Source organism: Sparus aurata, chromosome 7, assembly GCF_900880675.1.
Source record: "Sparus aurata chromosome 7, fSpaAur1.1, whole genome shotgun sequence".
In the NCBI taxonomy this organism is placed as follows: Eukaryota; Metazoa; Chordata; class Actinopteri; order Spariformes; family Sparidae; genus Sparus; species Sparus aurata.
The window spans coordinates 23086065-23099307 of NC_044193.1; positions in this window are offsets into that span (position 1 = coordinate 23086065).

Sequence of the window (13243 nt, forward strand, 5' to 3'; positions counted from 1 at the left end):
TTGTTACAAAGCATATGCATAGCATATGTCAAAAAAGGAGGAATATGCCCTTTGTTCATTCCCCTTGCCTTAATTGCATGTGGTGTCTTCCAAGCTGGCTAGTGAGCCACTGTACTGTACACATCTGGATCACATGGGTTTTTCTCAGTCACCGGGGAGAAGCTACTGCTAGGTGTTGATTGTCAGTAGATACCTCCAATCTGTTCTCTATTTCTCCATGTGTTGAACAGAGCGTACGTGTAATTGTCCTGTTCCTGTTCCAGAGCTGCACCGACCCACCTTTGTGTGTGATCTTGAAACTGTATTCACCCCTTGTTGATTTCACAGATGAGCCGGTCTCATTTGCGCGGCCGGTTTCCAGCCAAGTCCCGGAGTCAAGTCAAGACAGAGACTTGATTCAGCGTCAACAGTTAAACCAAAACAGTGGGCGCAAAAGTTCAAACGTGGTTTTAAACCCGATATCAAACATTCACTTTTAAACACAGCGGCGACGGCGCGTGTTTTGATTCTGATGTAATTCTCTGAGCGTGTTTGTGTTAACACAAGCCAAGAGAGCAGTGACCGGGCCACGGTAAATGTGGCTGGAGACAAAGAACAATCTACTGCGTGTACATCTGTGTGTGTTCAGCCCCAATAATCCGTCTCATCTCCCCCGAGCTCGGACATGATATCAACGTATTTACATTAGCACGGCCATGTGTTGCAGAGTCGCGGTCTAGGACGGGTGTGTTTGTTATGCGGGCGGTCAGCTCTCTCCACTTTGGGTGCGTCTGCGTTTCCTGCAGGTAGCTTACATCAGACTTAACAATTATACTGCTCTCTTGCTCTCTCTCTCTCTCTCTCTCTCTCTCTCTCTCTCTCTCTCTCTCTCTCTCTCTCTCTCTCTCTCTCTCACACTCACACACACACACACACACACACACACACACACACACACACACACATTGGGGGTGTTGATAGCCCATGTCCATACACAGCGTGTCCGATGAGGGTCGCCTACAGCCTGCAGGTTAACAGTAATTAGTTCCAGGTTTAGTGTGTGGGTGTGTGTTTGCGTCTGTGTCTGCTGGTCAAAAGGGCATCAATTAGCATATAATGGAGGCTGATAGCAACAAATGACAACTTTTTAAACTTTTTTTAAAAATATATAACATTATGTTATTTCCTTTTGATTCTTTTCGTATCCTCTTTCCTTTTTTTATCCAGTCCCTCCTCTCTTCCTGTCTCCTTCTTCCGCCATGCTCTGTTTTATCTCTGCATTTCTTGCGAGTGCATCTTCTTTATTCCCCGGCCTTCTTCTTTCCCTCCGCGTGTCTTCATCCCACATCCCAGACACCACGCTCATTTTGCTCAATGTGACCCGTGAGGTAATCAAACCCACAACCCCTGACTGTTTTTCGCTCTCATGCCATGCTTCCCCTATCGAACCACGCTGAACCATAAATCTAAAATTCCGAAGCCGTCACTTAGGGAATCATATTTGACTTGACCCAGGCTTCATACCGACCTCTGTTCCTTCTGTTAAACTGTGACCTTCGGGCCTGTGGATACGCACGTGTCAAAACAACATTTATCACCTCAGAAGCGGCTGCTGCTCCCCGAGCGCTTTCCTCATCTCCTCTCATCCCTCCCTTACTCCTTCACTTTTTCTCTCTTGTGGATTTCTTCTTCGTCGGAAAAAGACAAAGCCCCGAACTGCTCTGACAAATCTCTAGACTTATCTTGCACCTATTTTGGTAAAGTTCTATATTTTCCTGTAAATGAACATCTGTTTTGCTTTTCTCCACACAAACTTGGCAGTTTCCCCTCCAGTCATTAGGTGGTCCATAGGAATGTGTCTTAATACGATAGCAGCTGTTTCAAACTTCATTTGCTGAAAATTTCAAAGAGATCTTCTTACCCTCCTTTCTCCACTTTCGCCCAGTAAACCTCCTCTTCTTTCCATCCTACCTTTTATGTTTCCCTCTCTGCCTAACATTCTCCCTCCTCTTCTGTTTTATTTCACCGTCCGCTCCCTTCTTCTCCTCCTCTGCCGCGGAAAGACGGATGGTGAGGCGATAAATCAGGAGAAGTGAAGCGGTGTGGAAGAACAGTGTGGAGGGGTCAGCGCCTGGGGAGCCCTCTCTCCTCTTACTCCCACTGGGACCTCAGGATGCAATATACCATCCACCGCACTGTCTCTTCTCTTCATCCGTCTCTTTGTTTTGGTCTCTTAATCTGTTTCTGTTCGTCTTTTTGTCTGTTTCTCCCTGCAGCCCAGCCGAGGACCAGTTTCTTGGAAATGGGTGCTTTGATTAAATTAAAGAGAAATGCACGATAACAGTTTTGTTCAGTTCAGCAAGTTCCAGCAAGAATTGAACAGATAGTGAAGTTCAAGACAAGTCCAAAATCAACACCGGCTCACGTCAAGCAGCAGATATTAAGAGCATCCTCTAAACTATAAATCAAGACAGGAAACGAGGTTATTTAGTGACTAAGTGGCAGAAATTCATTTTCTTTTCATTACAGATGCATGATAATATCGGCACGTCATCAGTATCGGCCAGTAAAGGCTTCAAAATGAAACACTGGCATTGGCACAAAATGAACATTTCTGCCAGAATGACAAGACAGAACGTTTTAATTAAGCCCATGCCATTAAACAGTTGAACACGTTTTTATTACCTTTTGAAATGCACCGTAACTCTTTCTGCCACTGGGCCATCGTGATAAGAGCAGGCGTAACAACATACGACAGGCGTTAAATCCACTTCCGGAGAGACTTTGTGTTCTCTGCAAATAGTGGGAAAAAAGATGTGCATATATCAAATATCAGCAAAAATCCAACGTTGTGCATGCCCACTTTAAATGGAAAGCACGGGAAAGTTTGTCACACTCTTGTCTGAGGTGAAACTAATGTTGTTGTTGTTTTTTTTTATTATTAAATGGTTAAAATCTAACACAACAAACAAAACTGTAAACAAGTTTGTGAAGCAGTGCTGTAGAAAATTAAGCTACCACAAAAAAGCACCTGCAGGCACTCGACTCGACGCTGATGGAACATACTATGATATATGTCACTGGAGGGAGGACCTTCATTCTACGTCTCTTTCGTTTTCAGTGTCTCTCAGATTGTGTGTTTTTTTACATAATCTCCTTGCCCAGTTTAGCTTGACTGTATTACATACAGTGAAAACAGCAGGAAAATAAAGGAAATGTAGTAAAGAGTGGAGTGACTGCTTTTACCAGACAGGCCAGGAAACCAACTAATCCTCACAGTAAAAAATATCACGATACGGGCTGGAAATAAACGTTGTATGGACATTAAACTGATGAGCCGTCGAGCAAGACTTCTCGAAACCAAACATCTTCAAGTGCTCACCACGTGGGATGTTTAAAGCAGTGGGGTTAAAAAAAATGGCAAATATGTGCGGTTATTTCCAGATGAATGAAGTGCTGCACGAGAACTGAACTGACTGAACAGTAAATGAAGATATATACGTTAAATCACTGCGCCAAGAAAGTCTGTGTATATCACTTTTTTTTTTTTACCAATGTGATGAATCGTGATGCAAAACAAAGAGTGAAAGAGTTCAGGACAGATACGGAGATTTAAATCAATGCTGACCGGCGTAAAAACCCCCTGGAAACAAAAGAAATATGGAGCAGCGGCGGGTTCATGTGTTCAACATAAGTTCTCCGACTCTTGGGACGTAAATCAGCTAAACTAATCGCTGATTCGGTATGCGGGACTAAAATCCCCACAAAACGTTTCCCAAACCCCCTTAACAAATTCCCCCGCAGGACGGACCGACGTACCCAGGGAAGGATTATCATGTTTCTGAACGTGTGATTAATGTTCAAAACGTTCAAACACACGCTTGCAAATCGCTCCCATTCACTGTCCGACATGCCTGCAGGCCTAACGTAGCGGCGGCGGCTGTAGATGGTTTGGTTGGAGCACAGAGGAGTGAGTGTCTGGAGGGTGCAGAACAGGACAGGCCTGCTAAAGGTGCAGGAGTAGCTCAGGTATTTTCTTTTATTTGTTTCTAAAGAGAGAGAAAACACACCGTGTGATTCTTCCGCGCTGCACACTGCAGAGGCAAAGATTACAGTTGTGTTTTTGTGTAAAAATCAGACCCTCAGTAGAATGTACCGGGCTCATACGGTGACCTGTGAGACCATCCCGCTCAGCTCGTACACAAATAAACTCCAGGGGAGGTTTCTGCCCCGCTGCACTGTTGTATATATAAATGCTGGTGAGAGCTTAAAGGCGAATACCAGCTGAACTCGGAGACGCACATACCAGCTTTGAAATCTGTTATTCCTGGGTCTTTGGGACAGATCGTTTAGCCTCCGCGAACATGAACGACTCTCCTCCAAAGCCACAAGCCGGAGGGAAAAATGTAATATCATTACAGTAAGATGTGTAACCAGGAGCTGCTCTGCACAAACTGAAGCAGAGGCTGACTGTGGGAAACGCTTGTCCAAACACGTGAATACAGCTGTACTTTTAGTTTAGACTGATCCACAGAGAATCGTCTGTGAGAGTCGCTCGCCGCATCATTAATGTGATGGTGAAATTGCACATTTGATGTAATTACACAGTAAATCTATAAAACATGTTTCATTGAGATCATTTCTAAGAATGTGCTCTTTGCTTTTGATTTCTTTCACGATTCTTTAATGCAGAACTACGATTATAACAAGGTGTTATTGTGATTTATTCTCATAATGAATAAAGCTCTCCCTTATAGGATGTGTTCATTTTGTCACAATCTCTTGGAAATGTTTAAATTGCAGCCATTTTTAAGTCTTACTGCTGCGATCCACATTGTCCAGTGGATTTTCACCCATCATCTATTGTTCACCCATCCATCCAGATCTTCTTTACTCCTTCATCAGTGTGTAGACTCCAGTCAGTGTAAAAAAAAAAACATAAGAGAAATACATTTTAACTACGGGTTTATCCAACCTTATTTGTATTTTTATTTTGAATCTAATGTAACTTAGAGATAAGTATCATTTTAAAGCTTAGCTTCTTTTTACTTCTACTAGTTTGTTCCAATAAAAAAATAAAATAATTCAAATCCTAGTGTTGAATCAGGTTTAAATTCTTAATTACCTTGAATCTTCTGTTCATTATTTTATTCCAGCACAAGTGTTGGAAGTGGATTCATCTTCATTATGGTTTACATTGTGCACATATTGATGTGAGAACACCATGTGACTTCTCTGAAACACACGTGAAACATGACAGCCAATACATCCGCTAATGCACCATATGCAATGCATGATGGGAAGTACATAGTTTTTTAATTTGATGTGTTAAGTAAATCATTCATTGGTAATTTAGTATTAAAAGAATGGTTTATTCAACACAACTTATTATGAAATGTACGATGTATTTTTTCTTTTTACTTGAAATGCTTTAATTTGGGTTTCTAAGGCCTGTCAATATGTAAGTTGTAGTTACCAGTGTGTCAAAGAGTATCAGCTGTTCTTTAGGACTAATCGCCCAACTGCCCTGTGTCATATCTCCTCAACCTTTACTTCTGTGCACACATAGCAAACAATATACATTTATTTATAAGGCTTCTTTCAGCTACTTATTCCTGATTAAAATGCGGTTGTTCTACCTCTTCAGCCTTTTTTATTTCTTCTGTCAAATGCTTCACGTTTTTTAGTTATGCGAATGGCTTTTTATTCATTCACATATTTTAAGAATCGTTCATCTCACACATTTATTTGGAATCAAAAAATGACATTAAAAATGATGACTAGGAGTGAAATGCAGCACCTGGCGTTTTTATTCTAACGTAGGACAAACCCATGCAAGAGCAACCACAAATGCACAAGGATCCCAATAGCTAACAATCAAATCTTGCCATTCTTTGCTGCAAAGTCCCCGGCAGCAAATCAGCCTGAAATAAAAAAATGCATGTTAAATCAACATAGATTGGATTTACCCCCCCAAAAATCAACCATTTAGGTGTGAAATTCCTCCAACATGACCCATGTTCTCAGGATTTTCCCCGTCAGTGCCAGAGAGTGTGTGAGGCTCAGTGTTTGTCTCTGTGATAGAAGATGTGAAAGTCCGGCCATGGGAAAGCTCGCTGTGACAACAGACTCCCTGCTGAGCGCACCAAATCAGAGCGCTCCATTCCAACTATACTATGTGCATGTGCAAGAGGACCATGTGTGTTTTACAGTGCGTGTACCGCTGCCTGTGTGTGTGTGTGTGTGTGTGTGTGTGTGCAGTTCACACACACGTAGACGCGACTCCCGTCTGGATCATTTTTAACTCGCATTCCTGCTGAGATCTGTGTACAAGAATTCAGGAGGAGAATCAGTTTGGATCATCTGAGGCTACTGTGATATTCAATCTTCATAACACACAGTGAGCCGGTGTGTGTTTGTGTGTGTGTGTGTGTTCGGAGGCTTGACGGATTGGCCCTTTGGCAGAGATTTGTCACTCAGCAGGGGAGAGCATGCATAAAACACACACACACTGAACAAAGACGGGTTAAGTTCTGGAGGTGATGAGAGAGAGAGGGAATGACGAGAGTCTCAGGTTGTTTGTATGTGATCGTAACATGGAATGACATGTGAATGTTTGTATTGCATATAAGAATATTGCATATAGTACTGTACTGTGTGTGTGTGTGTGTGTCTGTGTATGTGTGTATGTAGCTTGTAATGTGAAGTGACAGTTGCGCATGGTGGAGTGACGGAGATGTAATGCTTGTTGTCACACTGCGGGACTTAGAAGGGGGATCCTCTTCAAGAAAAAGGCTGCTGATGGACACACACACACACACACACACAAGCAGGGATGGGACAAGGTTTACGCCTTTTGAAACAGGTCTATATAAAATATAGTACTGCTTTGTAAAACTGAACACAGTCCATTCCATTAGGTTTTTATTGATGTTTTACACGTTCACAACTCTGTTTTAAAGCCGGGGTTGTTTGCTGCACTACCACTAAGTTCCATTACATCTAAAGCTGTGCTCACCTGTCTTTAACACATGCTTCAACTCTATATTAAACCCGTAAATGTCCTCAGTGGATTGAGTCAGACACATGTCTAAAGTCTGGATTTTACAAATGATGATCAGTGTCATTCACACCAGACGTAGTTTGGATAATTGAGGGATAAAGAAGTACAAAAACCATTCTTGATGAAAACGAACCTCCAACGCTGCAGAAATCCTTTAACAATAAACATTGTGTGTATGAATTTGTGTGTGGATCGGCAATGGGTCTGATTATCCCTGGTTTAAATGTGTGGATTAACCCCGCCTGCTGACCCCGGAGTGAAGACACATCCGCTACGGGACAACACACACCGGGGATGATGTTTCCGGGAGGTTTATGTTGTTGAATCAAGCCGTGATTTGACTCTCAGTCGATCCTGCAGTATAAACACTCTTAAATCATCGCATGATCTCATCAGCAGATGCTGACACGCACCGACATGAAGAAATGCATACATCGACAGAGAGAGAGAGTCTGTGGTCTTATCATCACCTACAGTAAGCAGCCCAAAGGAATTTTATAACAGAGGGATCTTTCGGAAAGAAGAAGGCGAGGGGGGTGAGGAGGTTTAGAAAGGAGGTCCGACAGTGAGGAGAAGTAAGCCATGCACCAGTTCTGATTTTAAATTGCACTTGGGGAAAAAAAAATGTACAAGAGAGCCGAATACAGCATGAAGGAGACCGTCCTCTGACACCAGCCTCATCACAGTGTCGACAGAGCTGCAGAGATTTCACAGCCTGCTCTCAGCTCATTGTTTTATTATCTGCAATAACACGTCATGTGAAACTGGGCAGCGGCTCCGAGTGCAGGAGAAAACAACACTCAAGCAATCAAGAGTCCACATGGATATTGTTCGATTCATGTGAGGCAGGTGCTTGTTTCACAGTTCAACTTTGATAAGCTTCCAGTTTATTGCTCTGAGATGGTTTCTGAGTCTTTCTGCCCCCTTGTGGTCACAATGATTTTAGTCAAATGGTTTGATTCCTCCTATTCTTTCTCTTCTTCCATCTTGTATTCTTCCCATTTTCTTCTTTTTCGTTATCATTTTTGCTCTCTTTTTTGTGTTCATCCTTTTTGTTCTCTTCTTTTTCTTCATCCCCCTGTTCCCCTTCCCCCCTTTCTCTCTCCATCTTCCCCATCTTCTCTTTCCAAGTCTTCGCTGCAACACTTGCAAGTGGCTGCAACGCCAGACTGGAAGCAGAGAGCCCTCTGGGAGCTGAGTCTTCACACGTCTTCTTCTTCATCGTCTCTTCTTTTTGTTGTCGTTCTTCTAATTCTTCTTCCTCCTCCTCCTCTCCTTCTTCTTCTTGTAGTTCTTCTTCTTCTTCTTCTTCTTTATCTTCTTCGTGTTGTTCTTGTTGTTCTTCCAATCCTTCTTCCTCCTCCTCTTCCTCTTCTTCTTGTTCTTGGTGTTCTTCTAATTCTTCTTCTTCCTCGGCTTCTTCTGCATTTCGTCTTCTTCATCTTTTATTTGTCTTCCTCCTCTGCTTCTTCATCTTCATCGTCTTCTTCACCGTCTCTTCTTTTTGTTGCCTTTCTTCTTTTATTTCTTCTTCCTCCTCCTCCTCCTCTTCTTCTTCTTCATCTTCTTTTTACTGTTGTTGTTCTTCTTATTTTTGTTGGCGTTCTTCTTTTTCTAATTCTTCTTCCTCCTCCTCTTCCTCTTCTTCTTGTTCTTGGTGTTCTTCTAATTCTTCTTCTTCCTTGGCTTCTTCTTGTTCTTCTTTTTGTTGTTCTTGTTGTTGTTGTTGTTCTCCTTCTTCTTCTTCTTCTTCTTCGTTTTGTTGTTGTTCTTCTTCATCCCCAGTCTTCTTTTTCTTTTTCCAGTCTCTTTCTTTTCTTCTTCTTCATCCCCTCAGATTAAATTTAACGGTGCATTACCTCATTTTGTGTCTAATTGGACCATAAAATCAGTCAAATTTTGAAATCCAACACAGTCACAGTTGATTTGAAGTGAGCTGGAGGGAATTATTTTTTTTCATAGTTCTGGGTCACTGTTGCGTGTGCAGTGGCAGTTTTCTGGATGTGCCTGCAGCTAAATAAAATCAGTGACAGTTTTGCTGCACAGAGTTACTGGAAATTGAGTAAATGAAAGTAATAAATAATAAATGAAGACGTAGAGGTCACACAGAGGGGGGGGGAAACAGCATTTACATCCCTCAAAGATATCAGCAGCGCTAATTTGTGTCTCAGATTAGCTTTTTTATTCATGACATTCCAGACAGACGCGAGTCAAAAGGCGGACACATCAGTAATCACTGTTTAATCATTAATGACCGTCTCGGATCCGCTCCATGAGGAATTGAAAAAAAAAAAGAGTTTCCTCACTTGTTATGTAAATCAAGCCCAGATTAATTCATACATGTGTGCCGCTGGTTGACAGAAAGGCAGGAAGGATTTTGGAGGAGAAAAGCGAGCTGGTTAAGAGGGGCACGGAGGAAAACAACAGGGAGAGGAGAGGACGAGGAGGGGTGGGGTGAGTGAAAAGGAGGAAGAGAAAGGGAGGAGGACAGAGAAAAGTGGGACACTCTCCTGGGGGCCCCATGTCATGAGATTCTCATTATTTACCTCCATGGATACCAAAAAGCCCTCCCACTGTCTTTATATCCTCGTCTCTCATCCTTCTTTTCTCCGCCGTTAATCTCCTATCTTTACTCTCTCGTCTCTTCAGTCGGATCCCTCGACACTTGCACTATTTTCTAATCTCTTCTTTCGGTTTCGCAACTTCACTGCCTGCCGCTTTTTTTTTTTTTTTTTATTTCCTCTGTCCCCCTTTGGTGTCACTCTGTTGATGTGCTACTGTGGATCAGAGTGGATTCCACCGTTATCATCTCGATGCAGAATGGTAATTTGTCAACGGGAAGAGGGGCGATCGGCGCCTTTTGAAGGTGTATTGTTCATTGCTGCTGGTAGGCTGTAGAGTTTTCAAAAATTAGACCCACACGGGCTTCAGGATTTTGAGGTTGTACTGAGTTCAGTAGGATACAAACTGCACCCATCTGACAAATGCCATGCGCTGGACCGGACATAAATGATGACAGAAAGCTCACTCACAGTCTAAACGAATCGAAACATGGCTAACTTTTAAACTGTCACGTGTCCAAGTCATACGAGATCCTCAGAATTTTAATCAGTCGTAAAGATATGATTTAAAACATCCAATTACGATAATGCAAATTCCAGACTTTACAGTGAAGTATGTTGTGGAGGATGAGTGTGATGCGTGTTCAAATATTTTTCATACGGGTATGATTTATTTGTTTATTTGTTTTACTCATTGAATTTCAGTAACTTTTTCGCGGCTGAAATTGAGTAAGTCGGCCGATTCGTTGAAAAATGTACGCAGATGGTGTGATCATGTCTCTGGTTCTATGGTGGACCACCAACAGGGCACTGAAGGGGTGCAACACAATGGTAATCCTGGAGCAAAAAAGCACAGATTCTTGTTAGTAAACCCCAACCCACAGGGCGGATTCTTTTTTCCTTTTTCGGGCATTGTCCATTTCTCAAGGCAGAAAGGTAATCCTCTAAAATTAGAAGGGTATCCCTTTCTTTCTTTAGGGGCTAAAACCAATAATCCTTTAAAAGTGGACCGGCTCTTGTTCTCGCTCTTCATCTTCCCCGTTTTAAGAAGGACGCGTAATCTGCTTTCAGTTTGGTGCTGGGTTTGTCCCCCCGACGGGCATCTGGGGATCTGAGAGGGGGTCCAGATGATGGATTGAGTGCATAAGTGGACGAATTGAAAAGCCTGCTTGCAAAGAAAAGAGAGCGACAGAGGGAAGAAGAGAAACAAGCACAATGCAAGAGAAACAGAGAAAAAGAGGGGAGAGAGGGACTTACACAACTTACACATTCACAAAAAAGTAAGAAAATAATGGAACAATGAGGGGGAGATTGAAGGTAATAAGAGACGAGTGAAAGAATGACAAAAGTAAATACGAAAAAAAGGTTCATGGGCAAAAAGACGGAGGAGAAAAGAAGCAAACAACCCTGACCCAATGGACTGAACCACACAGGATATTGAGTTGGTGGTCAGCGGGAGGAGAGTGATTGTTACAGTGTGTTGAAGTGGCCAAACAAGGCACACACACACACACACACACACACACACACACACACACACACACACACACACACACACACACACACACACACACACATATATTAGGAAACTGAATCTCCCAGTAGGAGCCAATGTGGTTTTAACCCCTGGCCTCTTGACCTCGTCTTAGTTACGATGCAGTTAGCTTAGTCGCTGTGAAACCATCAGATACTTGTGGTAAAGTTGGAGCTGGGGAGTGATTATGTGTAGTTTTACCACCTACCAACATTTACGTGGTGAGTGGCTCTGTTGTTAATGTGGTTAGAAGTACATTTCTTGATATCAGTGATATAAGTACATTTACTGAAATACTGCACTTAAGAACAGTTTGGAGGTATTTGTACTTTACTTAAGTATTTCCATATTCTGCTACTCAATTCCACTTCCACTACATGTTGGATGCAAATATTGTGCCTTCTACTCCACCAGTCCATTTAATATCATATACATTAAGACTTTTACTCAGCTAGTATTCATTTGGGGGACTTTCACTTTCACCTAAGTAATATTTTAACATAATACCTTTACTTTTGTATACTTTTTAAAACACTATTCAATACAATATTGCAACTCCTCTGGAGTAACTGTATTCCAATCGCTTATTATTTAATTTAGCTTTTCAAACTTTAGCGGCAAGTTTTTTAAGATTTGCAGATCCAAGATAAAAGTCTCTGTTGGAAACAACACAGCACCTCCCTGTGCTGTACAGTGCCTGGAGTATAAGATAATGCAGTGCATAATTACATAGTTATGAAAGAATAAAATAGGCATTCAAATGTGCAATATGTAAGTTTTTGCCACCACTCCCAAAAGAAACTCAAAATGTATGATCAAAATGCAAAACAAAACAAAAAACAGTTGTGATGTTATGTCAAAGATGTTTATGTGTTTGTCTTACACAGATATCTTCCAAAGATAGCATGCTAACCAGCTAGCAGTTTAAACATCAACACTCCCCCGGTGCTCTGAGCTCCCAGTCTGGCACAGTTATCTCTCAGGACCACCGCTTACTGAGCTAACTAGCCAATGGCAGCTACTGTTAGCAGTGAATAGCAGTTACTCTTGTGATCCACTGCCCCCTATTTGATTGGAGTATGAATCAGACAGGTGGCGGTTTTGTTACGTATTGCGCCTTTAAAGAATTATAAACACTTTTAAAACATCACTTTTCAGTCTCATCACTTTTCAACTGGGAGGCAAATGGGAAAATGCTTGATTTATGTGCTCGGTGATGAAAGAAATACAGACATGTGTTCACCATACACTTGTAGGTTGTAACTGTCCCAGCATGCATTCTGGCGAATAGTATATGACTTCAGACTAACGGAGGGACTAATCTCCCCCTGCCATGCATTCCTTCAGAGTCTTGAGAGGACATTAAAATGTGGATCATTGGTTTGCTGATGCGTCGGACCTTAACGCAACTCATTTAAAGGTTTTCTGCTTTTCCACACATGGGTTCACATGGGTTCCCTGGCAGAGGGGAACAGAGGGGTTAAAGGTAGAGCAGAGTAGTTTCAGTAAACCCTCTGGAGACAAACCCCCTCACCTCTCTCTGTCTGTTTCCATCCCTCATATCTTCTGTGTGTGTGTGTATGCAGCAGACCACTCTGAAGTAGATCCCCCTCACCTCTCAGTGACTCGTTTGAATGAGACTGCATGTGGCCGGCGCAGGGTAGAGGTACTGACTGAGGCTCGGCCCGGCTCACTTTGTGTGTGTAGGTATGTGAGGGGATTAGGGGCTTTGGCCGAGGCTAATCTGTGAGTCCCCAGGGAGTCTGCAGGGCCCACCACCGGACTGAGTTTGTGGAATGAATTGTATGAATCAAATGTGTGTGCACTGCCTTTTCTCACTCTGGCTGCTCCATTGAGTTGTGATTAAAACTTATCACATCAGGAAAGGAAATACCAACTCTCTATATGTGTGGTGGTGGTGGTGTGTGTGTGTGTGTGTGTATGTGTGTGTGTGTGTGTGTGTGTGTGTGTGTGTGTATGTGTGTGTGTGTGTGTGTGTGTGTGTATGTGTGTGTGTGTGTGTGTGTGTGTGTGTGTGGGTGTGTGTGTGTGTGTGTGTGTGCATACAGCATGTGTGTGTTTCTGTATCTGCTGGCTCTATTTCGG